Below are 17,693 nucleotides of genomic sequence, written 5' to 3'. Positions count from 1 at the left end.
CAGAGAAAGCAAGATCTCCGTTGCTTTTTACAAACTGTTTCGCTATGTTAAATGAGTTTAACATAGCAAGACAGCTTTAAAAAAAGCAACAGAGAATCTCTGTTGCTTATTGTAAAGTTGTCTCGCTATGTTAAACCCATTTAACATAGTGAGACAGTTTTGAAAAAAGCAACGGAGAAAGCAAGATCTCTGTTGCTTTTTACAAACTGTTTCACTATGTTAAATGGGTTTAACATAGCGAGACAGCTTTAAAAAAAAACAAAGGAGAATCTCCGTTGCTTTTTTTAAAGCTGTCTCGCTATGTAAAACTCGCTTAACATAGCGAGACAGTGTGAAGCAACAGAGATCTTGCGTTCTCCGCTGCTGTAAAAAAAGAGTTATAGTAATGGAAAAATTCCAGGTGACCAGACCTTTTTCCATTACTATAACTCTGATTTACAAGTGCATGCTGACCAATCAGCATGCACATTTTTGAATATTAATGGGGGCTCATGTATAATAAGTAAGTTGTCATGTAGCCTATGCACTGAAATATTTTTTTCTTCTACACTTCATTTTGTCTTGACTGGACTCTCGTAATGACGGTTTGGCACCCAGGGCAGTGTATTTAATTAAAGTTCCAGTTGTTGTGGTTTTGAGCATAGCCCCACCCCTTTCTAGTTGGTCACACCCCTTCCCATTGTCCCCACCCATTCAGCTGTCTCCTGCTGCCCCCCCTTTAATTTGAAGTCACCAGCCGCCACTGCAATAAACTCCTTGTAGGCTTAGCATGAAGCCTACATGGAGTTTATGTGTTTGTATGGAGAAAAGAAGTGCTAATTACATATTCATGCCTCACACCAGATTTAAATGTAAACAAGTGGAGATTTGTGGCTAGCAACAGTGTCACCCACCAGAAAACTGTGTAAAGCAACATTGACAGCAGCAGTCATTCAAACAACCGGTTTACATACAGGCAAAATAGGTCAGCTTGTTTGTGCATAGTGCCAGAAAAATTACCAAGTTTATGAATAAAGCAATGCATGTGGAGACGGGGGGGGGGGGGGGACATGAAAAACAAACTGTCAGCTAGGAGTTGCCTATTTCCTCCAATTGGTTCTGTCTGGTGGCATCCAAATGGAGATCTGTGCTTAGTTGCATGTTCCAGTTAACATTTTAATTGTATCGGAATAAATGATTTGTGAAATGACCTACAAATACAACCATCACATTCTACACACTGGTACTATGCACACAGTAGTACAACTGTAACAATGTCACATACTTACATTAATTGCACAACATATGCCTATATGTGTTTCATAGACAAGCTGTGTTTGTGCAGTCTGATGCAATATCAGGACACATTACAGATCAGTTGTTTGTATCTCACACAGAACATTTCCTGACACAAATGCTAAAAATCACACAATGGTGTTGCTGACCACCTCAATAATCCTTATTTCTAGCAACACAGCTGCACATACAATAAATTCCACAAGGCTGTATTTGTATCAAAACATGTGATACATTTTTGTGTCTATCACAGCATAGCAACATGTGTATCAGACGAGACTTATGTAGCCATGTAATCAATATGAATTTATATTGGTGTGTGTCACAGAGCATGTAATGATGGTATGTAAACACTTGTGCACCTATTCCATACTTCAATTGCCACTGTGATGGTGGAATGTGAACTGTGTCATTGGTTGATCTGTTCCACTATAACAACACATGTCCTAATATGCCAATAATATACATACAAGTGTATCATACCATGTGACTCCTGTCACTCAGCAAGTACCGTTACAACTCTGTTATAGTTCATGTGTAGGTGAATTACTTGAGACATATCTCTCTGGACTATATGAAGAGACAAATGATTGAATTCTCAGATTATGTGTTACACGCAGGTATGACTCTAGCTCTAAGAAGCATTCTACCTTCACCCAGGATGATGCTACAATATAAATAAAAAAACAATCAACTTCAACAATTGGCTTAGCTTCTGGTGTCAATCCAGGGGGATCCAGTATCTCTTAGCCTGGGATGACATAGACAACAAACCATGCTGCTGTGCCAGCAATGGTGTGCACCTGTCCTCTATGCTGGCAAATACTGGCAAAGGTACTTGCCTCCCCAACAGTGCCCTTTTCAGGCAATGTCAAAGCAACAAAAACTGTAATGTAGCAAAATCTTCTGGAGGCAAACTCAAAGTTCTGCTCCTTAATGCTAGTAGTCTAAACATGAAGCTGCACTGGAGGGAAAAATCTGCTAGCTGACAGATTTAGCACAGACATCACCCCCCCTGGCTCCACCAGTCCTATCCCAAAGCATACCTGACACCAGTCCTCTGCCTAGTATCTGTTGACATCAGGTCATATCTGCACTCTGCATGGCTAAAAACACGGTCTCAGTGGTACCACATAAAATCCCAGGTGAAACAGGACCTAGCAAACCCACTTAGCATCCTCTTTAACCATAGCCTGAGACCTGGCTTTGTTCCAGTGGAGTGGAAAACAGCAGCAATAATCCCCTTTGCACAAAGGTGACCATCAACTGACTCCAGGAACTATAGACCCACAAGTCTAACCAGTCTCAGCTGCAAGGCCATGGAAAGAATCATCATGGACCTTATCAACCAGGACAAAGGTGACCTTCAGAGTCTAGACTCAACTCAGTTTGGCTTCATTAAGGGTAGAGCATGCTTCTTAAACCTAGAAGACTTCTTTGATGAAGTCACCAAAGCCCTGGATGAAAGTAAGACAGTGCATACCACTATCTTGATCTGGCCATGGCTTTTGACACAATCCCCCACTCATGTATCAGTGAGAAACTTTCCCAGGTGGGGACACACAGCATTATAGAAAATGATGAAGTTTATATCACATGGGATCACCCATTACCAACAGTTCAAAAATATACGTGAGAAAAACAGATATTGTAGTCTTGGAAAAGAAGATAAAAGTGTCATTGATCATTGGAATTGCCACACCCAGTGACTAGTGTCCTACACACAGAGATAAACAAAGTCAAAAAATACCAGAGATTTGCAGGCAGAAACATGCAATGTGGAAGAAGGATACCCCGACAGTTCCAATAATAGTTGGAGCAATGGGTCTTATAAAAAAGGAATTTCCAGGTGTTCTTAAGGGGTCATTACCTGGGCACATTCTGGGTGCTGCAAAGAGTATTTCTGGCTAACATCAAAGGCCAAAATAATAATAATTTCATGGACTTTAATCATACTTGGACTTAGGAATGGGGGTCCATTCCCATTATGGTATTACAAACCCAAAAGACTTGGAGAAATTAAAAAAAATGGAAATTAACCCTTATATCACTAGATGGGCAGACAATTGGCGCACTGACAGAACATATACTTTCAAAGTTGGTGACTCAACCTCTACCAGTAGAGCCGTCACCAGTGGTGTAACACAGAGATCTGTGCTAGGCCCTTTACTGTTCAGAATCTATTTCTCAGAAGTCCAGGCTAAAGTAGATGGCTTTGGCTTACCAGGTTTACTGATGATTGAAAATTGGGTGCAATCATTGAGTCCCCCAATGATGTAAACATATTACAGGAGGGGCTGACATAGACAGATGATTGGTGTCAAAACCACAGTCTGAAACTATACATAAAAAGAACAATTATTATTACATTTGGCAAAGTGAAATTCCCCGCTAATTTCAGTATTGACAACAGCCCCCAAGCTCAAACCAAGTGGTGTAAGACCTGGGAACACAGGTAGATAGCAATCTGAAATTTAACCAGCAAATTTCCACAGTAGTAAGGAAAGCTTTGTATGTCATGCACCTCATAAGTCTGGGCATTGCATCAAGGTCTGAGAATGTCATTACACCACTGTGCTCGACCCTCATCACACCACTAATAGATTAAAAATTTCCCTTTTGCATGTACCTCACCAGACACCTGCAGCAGCTGGAGAGATCACAGGGGTTTCTCACAAAGAAAATGCAGGGCCTGCAAACCATGCCATGACGTATGTGGATAGACTGAAACCCTGTCACTGTACTGTGTGTAGCATAGGTTGCTGAGAGGTGACTTGTGCCTGGCCTACAGGCTAGTCTCTGACCCTACCCTGCTGGAAATACTGCACATCTGCAAATCTAATGGCATGAGTCACTCGCTCTAGGGGTCTTAACCTAGCTTTTGACATTAGCAGAACATGCTTGAGAGACAGATATAGCTGATGACATTATCAGCGTTTGGTGACATGAAGATGACAATAGCAGTATCCCATATGCTGGTGTAAAATGCTCTCACTGATGTCAACCAAGTGAACAAACACACAAGTTGACTGCAGTGAGATTAGAATCCCTACCTAAGTACACAGACCAGATAACTTGGTATTAATGCAAGTGCAACAGTGCAAGTCTGACTTTTATAAGGCTGCAGGACAATTTATAGTAGATGATATCTACAATGGATATTTGAGAGAGGGTGCTGTCTGAAATGGATAGCTATCCATGTACAACTGTCAAGATATTAATGATATTCATGTTACCAAATTGATAAGTGTGCAAAATCTAGTGTTTCCAATGTGCAGGCATACCTTAAAAAGACAGATTTGCAAGCTATTTGCAAACAGCTATCCACATTAGGACAATTATTGGAAATTCTGTATGTGTATTATCAGTATAAAGATGTACATGGTATACAAGAAATCACTTTTAATGTATTTCTGTAGAGTAGTTGATATATTTGTGAACAAGTACTGAGAGACAAAGTTTCAAATGCATGCTTTCAGGAAACAGATGGCAGCAGTGCAAACATGTGTTATTTCCTTAAAAAGTAGCTTCCCATTGTTTGTGGTTTTACATGTACTTACATGCTTCAAAGACTAAATGGACTGTCACAGTACTGAGCAGCAGGCAAAGTGTTTGCATATATGAGATACAGAGTTCTATTGGTTTGCTTACCCCCATGCAAACACATTAAGCGTAGAGGAACAGCAGTTGTATAGTTCTGATTGTAAGGAACACACCTGCTGCCTGTGGGGTCTGTGGTAGCAGGTGTAAAAGCATTGACAGATTCCATTTGTAGCACAGATGATATAACAATCAAATACAGGTGTATCAGTTTTAAATAGGTATATATACTGTAATGAAATAATTATTTATTCCATATTCACTGTGTTACCTTAGTGCAGCATGTTTAAATGGCATTGCATGGAAGTAACTGCACCAATGAAGAACAGTTTATAGTTGCTCAGCATTGGTGTGTGATGCCAAACTCCATGCAAGTACAGAGGCCAGAAAGTGACAGGTTCCTTTGTTTTATTTATTTTTTCACTTATGTGTGTTGTATGTGATTCTATTTTTTGATCAGATAAAGGTGTTAAAATGTGGTAGATAGGAAAGTAGTGAAATGGGGGTAAGTGGGGGGAAGAACAAAAGGAAATCAATATAGGAATGTGCATAAGATAGAAAAGAACCATAGCTATCCACTTCTTCAACAGTGTAAAATGAAAATATGTACATAATATTAACTGAATTTGGACTGTTACCTCAGTGAAGAGGGCTGAAAACAATTCAATCATGATGTATAGCCAACTGGACCAAATCAAGTGTGTCAAGAAGACATGTGTGCAAACTGGAGAGCTATATATGAGACAATATATATTTTTTGGGGGACAAGTAATCATTTTTTTTTTACTTCAGTAAGAGAGGAATGTTGGGTAAGGGATGTAGGTATTACTGGGTTACACAAGTAAGGTAGGTGAGGAAGCAGATGCAGACAAACAGGACACACAAGACAAGACACAGGGATGGTGAGGGACATGACAGTTTGGGAGACACTATGATTGGCTTAGGGAGGGGACAACAGATGCTCAAGCCTATCAAACATGGGGACAGTGAGAATCTAGTCCTCCCCCACAGGAATGTCATCAATGTCCCCTTACTCTGCTGGCTGTTTGAGTGCTTGACATCTTCTCCTATAGACAAGGTTACCCCTAGCTACCAAATAGGTGGCAATCCACTGAGCACAGAAGAAGTTATCAGGGACCTGGGGACCCAGGTTGATAGTAGTCTGTCATTCGACACCCATGTAGCTAAAGTAGTTAGGAAGTCCTTCTACATTGCCCACCTTATCATGAAGGGATTCTCATCTAGATCAAGGGAGGTCATAGTCTCCCTTTACTCATCACTCATCAGACCAATGATTGAGTACAATGCCCCATTCGGAATGTATCTGACCCGACACTTGCAGCAGCTGGAGAGGCCACAAAAGTTCCTCACCAAAAGGATAAAGGGTCTCAAAAATCTGTCCTATGCTGCCCGACTGAAAGAACTCCAGCTCTATTCAGTCGCTTACCGCTTGCTCAGAGGTGACCTTTGCCTAACATACAAGGCCATGTCAAACCCAGATTTGATGAATATGCTTCACCTCAAAAAATCTAGATCCATCAGAGCCACAAGGGCGGGAGACTTAAACCTCGACACGGCTATTAATAGGATGTGCTGGAGGGATAGATTCATCACCCAAAGACTCCCTATGCTGTGGAACAAAATCCCAGTACATGTGAGGCAGAGCACCTCGCTGGCCTTGTTCAAGAGAAATCTTGACCAATGGATGGGAGATCGCAGATATACCCCAGGAATTACCTCAGTGTCACTGCTCGACAGAGGCACAGCAAAATAATGGGTATAGTTCCCCATACTAAAGGGGTGGCGTAAGCCACAAAACAATGGGCTAGGCTTATAAATGCCCTCGGGCAGATAGCCTAGTATGAACCTATGAACCTATGAACCTATAAGTGAAGGCAACATCTCCATCTGGCATAGGTGCATGCCAATGGTGCTCTGCACAACCCTACACACCAACCCTGGCATCTGCCATTGGGTGATAAAATCCCCACCTCCACCACTACTTCTGGAGGGTGCTACAGCATCAGCTGCTGGGGTAGTGCTACCTGAAGCGGCGAGCCCAGGTAGTGCAGGGGTAGGAGAGGCAGTACTGCAAGGCCGGGTCCCAGATTTATTGGGAGTTGGTACAGGAGCTAGTGGAGCAAGGGCAGGCTGAGCCATAGGGGTTTCACCTACCTCCCTGTGCTGTAAAGCATTTTGTGATTTGTCAAGGATGAAGGACATGGAAACATTTTGATGACAGAAAAAAATGAGAAATCACTTTCTGCTTCTTTATGTGATATGTGACTACATATTCTTTCTTTGAATTTCTGATTAGCTTTTCCTATATAGAAAGGAGGACACTTAGAACACTTAGCCATATATGCTATATCCCTGGTATCACAATTGCCATATGCGTGTACATAAAAGATTTTATATGTAAGTGGATGCATTGTTTTATATATATATATATATATATATATATATATATATATATATATATATGTATACACTTATATATATATATATATATATATATATATATATATATATATATATATATATATATATATATGTATATAATGTGTGTGTGTGTTTGTGTGTGTTTATATATATATATATATATATATATATATATATATATATATATATATATATATATATATACGGAATCACTACTAAATACAGAATGCCCAAAATCCCGACGGATAAAACACCGAGACCACATGCCTCAAACCACACAATACTGAATATGTAAAACCGTGAAATTCAAAATCACGAAACTTACACAACCAAACACACTCACCTTCCCCCCACAACCAAACAGTGCATCCTACACTAGACATAGGCTGCGTCCCCCCATATCCCCCTACTTTATTATTCTAACTCCGAGATCGCAAAAACAGACACACAAGGCAAACTCACACCCACAGATTACAGTCCCTCTCACACACATACACCACAGTCACAACACACACTTGCACACACTAAACCCCTCACAAATACACTTACACACACATACTTACCTGAACCGCAACACCAGAAGCGCTAATGCAAAATCCCTTGCCATCGGGATTTTGCATTTCGCGCTTCTGGTCTTTCGGTAATGCGGGGTTTCGGTCATCTAATCTCGGTATCTTCAGCATCGGGATTTTGAGCATTCGGTAATCCGTAGTGATCCTATATATACACACTTTAATAAATGTACTTTTTAAAGTATATATATTTTAATTTTTTATTTATTGTTAGTTTCTGTTCAAAATCAGAGATTTTATCTAGTGTATTACTCAATCAGAGTGAGCATTATTTTATTGTATCAATGAGTCCCTCATATAATTTTATTACTTGAGTTTTTAACTTATTTTTAATAGGTTCAAAGTGAGAGTTCATAAGTTTCATGTACTGTAAAGAAATGGTAAATTTAAACACTGCCACTGTTTCAATAGTTCAGGAAATTTATCCCGATACAGAGGCATTTTCATGAGGAATATTGACTGAAGCTAGAAAAGTGAGCCCTATGAACACTAGCTGTAGGTACATTTTAACATATGAAAGCAAAACAGGAAACATTAAAGACACTGTTAAGAAATGTTGGCCAATGCTTTCTCAAGTCCCAGAATTAAAAAAAAACATAAATGAAGCAGGCCCTACATTTAGCTATAGAAGAGATGCTATGTTAAAAAAAAACAAACTCTGCTATAAAGACACATGAAATTAAAGGGACAAACAGTGTTCACCAGGGCTAAATGATGCATTCAGTATAAAACAAATCCTAAAAGACTTACAAAATAAGATGTTATATGTAAAAGTTTTACTTGAGAAATAAACAGTTACAGCTATGGCTACTCATGGTTCCAGAACATTTGTTTTTTCTATTGGATCACCATATTTAGCAGATGCTACACACACATACACACACACACACACACACACACACACACACACACACACACACACACACACACACAATTTATAGGTATAGTTTCTGTTTTCTGTATTGGTTATCACAGAAGTACTTTACATGACATTTATTGTATTTATCTGTTTCACATGTTTGAGCTAAGATGTGTGTAATATAAAACACTGGTATTAAAAAAGTTGAAATAAACAACATTACAAAATAAATTTTAGTACACATGAAAGATTTTTACACAAGTCTGGATTTGAACTCATACACCAATGAACCTACAAAACACAATAAGGGTGTCTTATCCCACTTTGCCACAGAAGCAGCTTTGCAGCAGGAATGAAAATCATTGTGCATAGAAGCAAGTCCAAAATCACCCAAAATACTGACAAGACATATGGCACTTGCAACTTCTGAGCTGTTTGTACGTGTTAATTTCAGATGTAATGCAATGAGGGATCACACAACCTTTTATGACTATTATTTGCAGAAATGCCGCTCTGTCTTATCTTTGCATGGTGTTCATTCTTCACTTATCTGAGTAGTAATCTGAGGCATGCAGTCTGTAAGGCATTTTGTATCATTGTTCTTATAATGTATGAGAACATTAAATGGCAATAATATGCAGTTTTCAAGGAATGCAGGGAAGTTTACATATTACTGAACAGAAAATGTGAAAGGTGTGCTGCTTACTTACCTTATTACAATTACTTATACACTTTCTAAGTGTAACCTGGCTGACACACCTATTGGAGGTAAGGGAGTCTGAATTACTGTTATGTTTTCCTTCTCCCATCCATTAGTAAAAACACTGACTGAGTGCATGCACTATATTTACATCTGCTACACATAACCAAAAATTTGAGATTCAATAGTTCTAATGAGTTCACACCTTATCTGCATTTTTGTCATGCTCACAGGCCTGAATCTACACAATAAAAAGGGAACCATGTAGGTAGGGCACCTGAAGTTGAAGAGACTTGTTTATGTGGCTAACACAGAAGAACATTGCTATTACTTTGGATTTATATGCACAGAATACTACTGATCTTGACTGAATTTTACAATTATATACTGGCTTTGCTCACATATAACTAGGAAAAAAATATACACACATACACACACACACACACACACACACACACACACACACACACACATTGATAGATATAGATATAAATATAGAAATGCATTAGCAAATGTAACTTTTATCTATATGCACTTCTTAGAAGTTTACTAACGGCATAGGCATTTTCATCAAGGCATTTTACTTTCTAAGAGACAGAGCCTTATTAACTTTCATCACAAGTGTTGCTGTTACAACTGTTCCTCTTTACACTCTTCTATGTTATTTCAGTGAAATGTAAATGCCCTATATTGTCAATAACACAGAGGTGTTAGCCTTCTAGGATAGCCCATAGACACCTTTAGGGGAGTGCTGAACACAGGTCGAGGTGACAGAAATTTCATAATAATGACTGTTCTGCGGTAAATGTGTATGCCTGTTTTGGGGGCAGTTTGTTTGATAGCACAGTTGTCTGATCTGTTATTCCTTGTTTGGTACAAAATGTCATTTGCCTGTTGTTCTGGGGGTGGGGTGCCATGTTGCATGTCTGTGTTAGCACAACCAGAAGGTTTTCACAGAGGTTTCCTTTGTTATTGTTAGTACTTGTTTTGTATTATACCTTGGTTTATGTGTGACTGTGATATGTTATAGCCATTTAACCTTTTTTATATTTGAATAACTGAATTTTTTTCTCCAGTGGTTAATATTGAAAAACTAAGAATATGTGTTATAGCTCAACATGACTTTTATTTATGTGATATTTTTGTGTAATATCTTTCTTTTGTGTTTTATGTCACCTAGGACTATGGCACCCAAGCATCACAATCCCTGCAAAACCCCCCCTTCATTGACGTAGAGAATGATATGACCACCCAAGTTTTTCACCAACATGGTGTATTTCTGCTTAAGAGAGGATGTGGGGATATGTTGGGAAGAATGAAAATTTGGAATCAGGCAGTGAACAACATAAATGAAGTTGGGGGTGCAACAAGATATATGATCAGGTGTATCATGGGACCACTGACATGATTTCATCAGCCAGGAGGGGAGCACCTGCAGTGGTCTGTGGACAGCTGACTATCAGGAGGGCCTGCTGCAGAGTTACCACTGACACAAAATGAAGACTGCCTTTCCATTGTCAAAGATCAAGAGAGCTCAGTGGAAAGTGCACAACAGCATGTGATTGATGTTGGTTCTGCCAATTTAGGGAGTGCAAGTATATCCCAGGAGGAGCTTCTAGGCAGGCTTGCATGTGTCAGTTTTTAAATATATCTTGCACAGGAAAATACTGAAAGCAATAGGTAAGTTGTTTTAGTAATTTGTTTGGGGGAATTAACTATTTATAGATTGATGCAGTTAACACATTCAGATTATTTACTCATGGGCTTGGGGTGGATGTGTCATCCAAGTTTCAGTTAAATGCATTGTTAATGGACATATAAAGGCAAAAAAAAAATTCCCCCTGTGCTATTGTTATTGTGATGATGGTGTCCTTAAACTCTGCTTAGCTTATTCCAGGACCATCCTCCCTAGCAAATGTGGAGTCATCTGCATATGGTAAACCAAACATTTTATTTCAGTACTGATGAGCATTTGACAGAAATATGCATTTATTGTTACATGTGAGGTGGGTGTCAGGACTCTGTGCATGATTTGCTGTGCTGCCTGTGATAGTGGCACCAGTGTTAGTTTGTTAGCATATATTAAAACTGTAGTAGTGTAGCTATTACTTTCTTTCCTGTGTTTATAGCTTATTATCACAGGTGATCCTGACAATGGAAGTATAGGATTCTTACAACCTAATGTCAGAGTATCGGCAGACTCTGATTATGATGGTGGCCAAACATAGCCACAGTCAGGAGGTGCAGAGGTTGAATCTAACACTGAGGATGACATTCAACCATCCCCTATAATTCCATCAGACACAGCCAGTAGCCATATGCAAACCCATGCCAGTAAGCCCTCAGATATTGGACAGGTGAAGGGTGACACACTTTATCAGGGTAGTGTGATTACTGTGGCTTCAGTCCCTGTTGACTCTGGTCATAGCCAAAGTGTGGATGAGGTGCCACACAGGAGGGTTGTTAGGGGTGCTCAGAGGATGTCTGCTGTCCATCCTCCACCTGATCCTGGTGTGTCTTTCCGTGGCACAGGCTAAATTAAATAGGGTCTCTGAGGAAATGCTTAGGGTTGCAGATGTGGCACAGGTTGACATGTGTGACTGCCTTTACTGTGTTGCTGATTCAATGGATCGGAAGAATGACACATTTGAATGGGTGGTGTCTGTGAGGGAATGTCTGCTGGGAGAGGGACATCATTCACACTGGCACAGGTCAGCAACATAATCTGATGTTAGCAGATGTGGCTGTGCCAAACCATGCTCCCATAGTGGCACTACTTCCACTGCTTCAGATAGCAGTAAATCTGACCATGGGCATGGGCATGCCAGTGCAACTCTTGGCAGAACCAGTTCTCAAGGTATGGAACGAGGATTATGAACTGTCACCTCTACCATGCATGGCTCACAGCTGCTTGACATATCAGGATGTAGAACTAGCACAGTGATTGGTTGTGTTCTTGCAGACTCTCATATACTGATGTCCCCTGGAGTTCCCATACAGACAAACACACATAACAGTTACATCAGTCACTTGTGAAGCTTAAAGCTCATTCTGTCTCACTGGCCATTTGATACTTTATCAAATGTCTGCTTGTTTCTCTTTCTTACTCACAAGCACTCACTACCTTTTGAGTCAGCCTAGACCTGATGATAACTATGCCGTATCCTTGTTTTCAGTCATTTGGATTCAGGAATAATTAAGTATTTTGTCTGATACTCAGGGTGCATAGCTGATTTAGAGCTTAGTATATCTGTTTTTGTGATGCTGTTTTGCAAATTATAATGCTTTCTCACAGGTTTTTGTAATGTGTACATCTTTCCCAAATTCTTAGACCAACAACGCTGGGCCAAAACATAAATAAAAGTGTGACAAGGACCCAACAATGGGGAGAGTTTTTAAACATTGTGGTCTTACAAACTTAGACAGTTGATGGAATAAGTTTTGCATTACTATTTTTAAGTTTGTTCAGAGGGATATGAAGTCTGAAACTGAAATGTGTGTCATCATTTAATAGCTTCAAGCTTTAATGATTTGGCATTGCAAACATATGAGGCCAAACTGTGCACATTCAGTGAAAATCTGTACATTTTAGTGGTAAGACCTATTAGTTGATAGAGGACATGTATTTACATAAGTCACTGCTATCACATCTTGATGTAATTGCTATAAAAATCAGCCACTTTATAGTTACTTACATTACCAAGTAACATCATGCAATGATAAGCCATCCATTTGCATTCTTAGATATTTATTTTTCTATTTCAGGTACAGCATTTACCTTGGAAATCCAGTAGTTGCAAGAGTTTTAGTTTCAGGGCTGACTCTGTCTGATTCTAGCAGTACACAGCCATTACATGGGCCAGTAAAGGTTGTGAGTGTTGCCTGGCATCAGTGTTACTGTATGTATGTGCATAGGATGAAGGTTTTAGCCCCTTAGCTGGTGAATATATGTGCTACCCATTGCCCCTTGGGCAGTGCAAGGCCACATTGGGTGTAGGCAGACACAGATGTGCACACAGTGGCTGCTGGTTTTCCCTCTGACTCCTCACCTTCATATGGTTGTAGTAACCTTGCCAGTGGTGATGGGATGTGTGGCCCTTCTCCTTGCTGTTCCTGCTGAAGTTGGCTTCCCAGGGTAATGTTATAGAGCATAGCACAGTTGGTGAATATTTCATCACATGTAGAGGGATTGTACTGCAGGGCTCCCCAGATGTATCTAGGCACTGGAACCAGAACAGCAGCAGCCCACACACATGCTCTGTGATATTTCTTGTTTGAGCATGTGCATCTTTATAGCTTTCTTCAGTTTGTGTGTGTGCATTTCTGATGGGCATCATCAGCCATGGTCCCAGTGCATAACCTGTATTCCCCAGTAAATGACTCTGTGGGATATCCCCCCTAGTAAACATCTCATACAGCTGAGAGTTGTGACTGATATGTGAGTCGTGGTTAACTGCCTGGGTTGCCAGTGCACACATTCAGGAGGATTCCCTTAGCGTTGCAATGACCTTGCAATTAATGAAGTAGTAGCCCTTTCTATTTACAGTATGTACGCCTTCCCTGTTCCCCGAGTGGTGCTTTGATTTCTACAAGTGTATAGTCTATGGCAGCCAGGACTTCAGGGTAGTGTGCAAATGGGTAGAACTCCTGCATAGTTCTGTCTCTGTCCTAAGGTGTACTGGGAAAATATATGGCATGTTGTAGCAGAGCATTCAAGAACTAATGGAGGATCCTGGGTGCTGAAGCCTATGACACCCCTAGCATGTCCCCTGTTGGTCTCTGGAAGGTTCCTATAGCTAAAATTCTAAGTGCTACACATACCTTAGTCTCCACTGGTATTAGTTTCCCTCAGTTTGCCCTTGCTCTCAGTTGATAACAGATGTGCAGAGTTCCTGTAATGTGTCTCTATCCATCCTGTAGCACTCTATAATTTCCACCTCATGCAGATTATGAAATGTTAAACAGGGTCTAAAAACACTTCTCCTTCTTGGCCATGGTTTGTTAGCAGGAGCAGCAGCAGCACAGACATGGGCCTGCTGCACATACACATGAATAGGACCAACAGCAGCCCCTAACATTCTTTCTATGTAGCCTATTTTCCATGACTGCATTGTAATTGACAGGGAAAACCAGCATTGAGTCTACATGGTTGCTTCATAGCTTGTTGAGTAGCTCCTCCATCTTGGATTGGTTGATTAGCATACAATTCAGCTGCTTATGTTGTAAGCATGCCACTGTGTTTAACATGTTTGCGCGGCTCTAAACACCATGTAGAGCTGCTTATTGAATAGAAAACTGGGTGCCATTATGTGTGCTTTGTGCCGAGATGTGCAGATGGTTTTAGCAGACCATGTAGGCTTTATTGAATCTGCAAACAAGGGACCAATGAAAGCCTTATAATTAAAGGGAAGTCACTTTTTTGGTTTACTTTGAGGAGGTCAGTGGAATGGAATATAAGGGCCATTTTTTCAGTCATGTTCTTTTATAGATATCTACAAATACAAATAATGATAATGCAAAAGATTATATTTTACATTTGTTACAAGGTGATACACAACCAGAATACAGTTCTCTAAAAAACGAAAGTATACATAACTTCTGTGATGTTGGAGTTATTCATTAAATGAAAGAATAAGTTGAAATAGTACTTATGTATTATTGCAACCAGATTGTTCAATTCAAAAGCGAACATTTTCCGCTCGTTTCTCGGTCGAGGAAATGCAGTGAGACTATGTAGTGAAGTGTGTGTATGTCACAGAAGTGTGTGCTTTTACTTGTAAGTCACATCCGGGTTAATTTGGACCTGCGACGTTGCCTCTGTTATATTTCCCCAGTTCTGCAAGAGACGCAATCTCCCAGGACTGCACAGTCTCAGCTCGTATGTTTTCATATGCTAACTCTGGCAGTGATTCAGTCGGAAACACTTCCAAAATCCTTGACATTGCCGTTCATACATTTTTGTCTGTAGGTTCTACTCCCTCCCCCCTTACAACCAAATATCTGTTTGTGGATGAAACCCACATTTTGTACATATTCAAGCCCACACTGACTTTCTTAAGTACACATTCTGTAACCTGATGCCAAGTAATATGACAACACAGACCTGCATTTTCTGACATGTAGCAATGTGTTAATGTGAGCCTATTTATACAACTTGTGAAAAAAAAATTAAAGTTAATCCAAACCATCATTATTGTGTGTGGTTTTTACTTCTGTGAATGATTCCTTCCACACAGTGAAAGGAATCCGTTGGCCATAACGAATCCAGTCCTGACAAATCAAGCGTGCATGTGTAATGCACGCAAAAAAAGGAAGTGTGTTTTCTGAAAAGTTTCTGTTACAGAAACTAATCTGAAGTTATCCCCCAGCAGTAAACTGAAAAAAAAATTAGTGCTTCAGGGGCTGCTTTGTATGGAAGTTTGTGAAACTGGCAACCGAGAAAATCTAGTTGCGATAATACGCAAGTACCATTAAAATATGTCTAAAGAGGTGCACAGTTCAATAAACCATCACTCTTGAATAAGTTTTGAGAGAAAGTACAGATGGAAGTCATAAGTCACTAAAACCACAGAAATAAAAATAAACTGATAGCCTTGACTGCAAGGCTGTCTGCTCAAGAAGAAGTGTTTGCATCAATGTAGAACATGCCTCTGTATGTGCAATTTAATGGCCAGTAAGTCAGGTTAACTCATACAAACTTTGCATTAAGTGTGGGTATGTTTTCAGTACCACTAAATATGATACTCATTAAGATAAGTTTCTAACATTGGTTAAAGGTTTAGCATTCCATAGTTAAATCTTTGGACAGAGAAAGCATTGCTCATGCTTAGTAAGAAATGCTGTAGAAAATTGAATAACTGTTACTTTGGGAGGTTAACTGCAAACTTAAGTTAAAGTGCTAGAATGTATTCAGCTTTGCTCAGAACTGTACTTAATATGTTAAAATGGTACTTACATATTATCACAACCAGATTTGCGAGGTGGCGTACTGTGTAATGCTTTCCGGGAAGGTATGTGTGTTTATGGAAGAAGGGCACTGTGAAGTGTGACACACTATTAGGACCAATTTTTTGCCATATACGAAGAGGAATAATCTGAAATTTCCTCTTTGCACGGAGTGCCCTTGTCTGAATTAGACACACGACTGCTGCTTCTCAATGGGCGTCAATGGAACTGTGAGCAGAGTAAACAGGTTCTCAACAGCAGAAATACTGCCTTTGAAACACGGTTAAAAGTGTTACTTGCCACTCCCTGACAGGCAACTTTCATTGTCATGATGACTGGTGAGTAAAACTGAATACATTTATTCCTCATAACCTTCCCTTTTTGCAACATCTGACTAAGGACTGCATGCTTTTGGATGCAGTGTAACAGAATGAGTGATTGCTTAACTGATAACAGCCAGCAAATAAAAGGTATGATTTCTTGCCATCACTGTGACTGCTGTGTGTTCATTTGTCTGCATACTTCATTGGATATATGAACTTTGGCTCCCAATGTAAGTAGTAAGCATTTACCAGGATGTTACACCCAAAAAATAATTTTCATTCATCCCCGCTGTCACATTGAGCAGTACTTGTTATGATCGCTGTATTCATTACTTGATGTCGGTAAAGCACGCTATCCAAAAACCTGATTTTGCCCTCTTATTCCTCTTCTAAACCCATTAGCAACATACCAGAAGACTTTTTAACAGTGCAGCCAACCCTTTTAAAGTTAACAGACACTGTTGAACTGAAACATGACCACCTCACAAATCTGGTTGTATATGTAAGTACCGTTAAAAGTTATAGGTTAAGGTGCTGGTGACTAGGGTTGTCCTAGGGTTGCTAGGAAACCAGACATCATTTCTGAGTGTATTAGAATGATGTTCTTAGTTTGTAACATTGTAACCTAAAATGGAAGACATTTTTTCTTTATACTTTGAAGCCTAGAGCAATGAACTTCATAGTTATCCAAGAGAGGCATGATAGCCTAAACAAGTACTCCTTCACAATTGCCAGACTTCAGCCGAAGTAACAGTTATTACATTTTCTATAGTATTTCTTACTGACCCTCATCATTATAGCATTGCACTGTTTGCAGGCTGGTACAATCCAGGGCTATAGTGTCCCATTTAGAAGAAGGAAGATGTCTTTCTTTAATAAGTGGGCTCAAAAGAATGGACGTAAGTTTTTTTTTTTTTTTTTTTTTTTTTTTTTAACAATAGTAAGCTGCTTGTTGGTAAGCCACAAACACAGAGAGA

This window comes from Protopterus annectens, chromosome 10.part0 (assembly GCF_019279795.1).
Source record: "Protopterus annectens isolate FY-2018-M chromosome 10.part0, PAN1.0, whole genome shotgun sequence".
Lineage (NCBI taxonomy): Eukaryota > Metazoa > Chordata > Ceratodontiformes > Protopteridae > Protopterus > Protopterus annectens.
Note: the sequence above shows the minus strand (reverse complement) of the source record.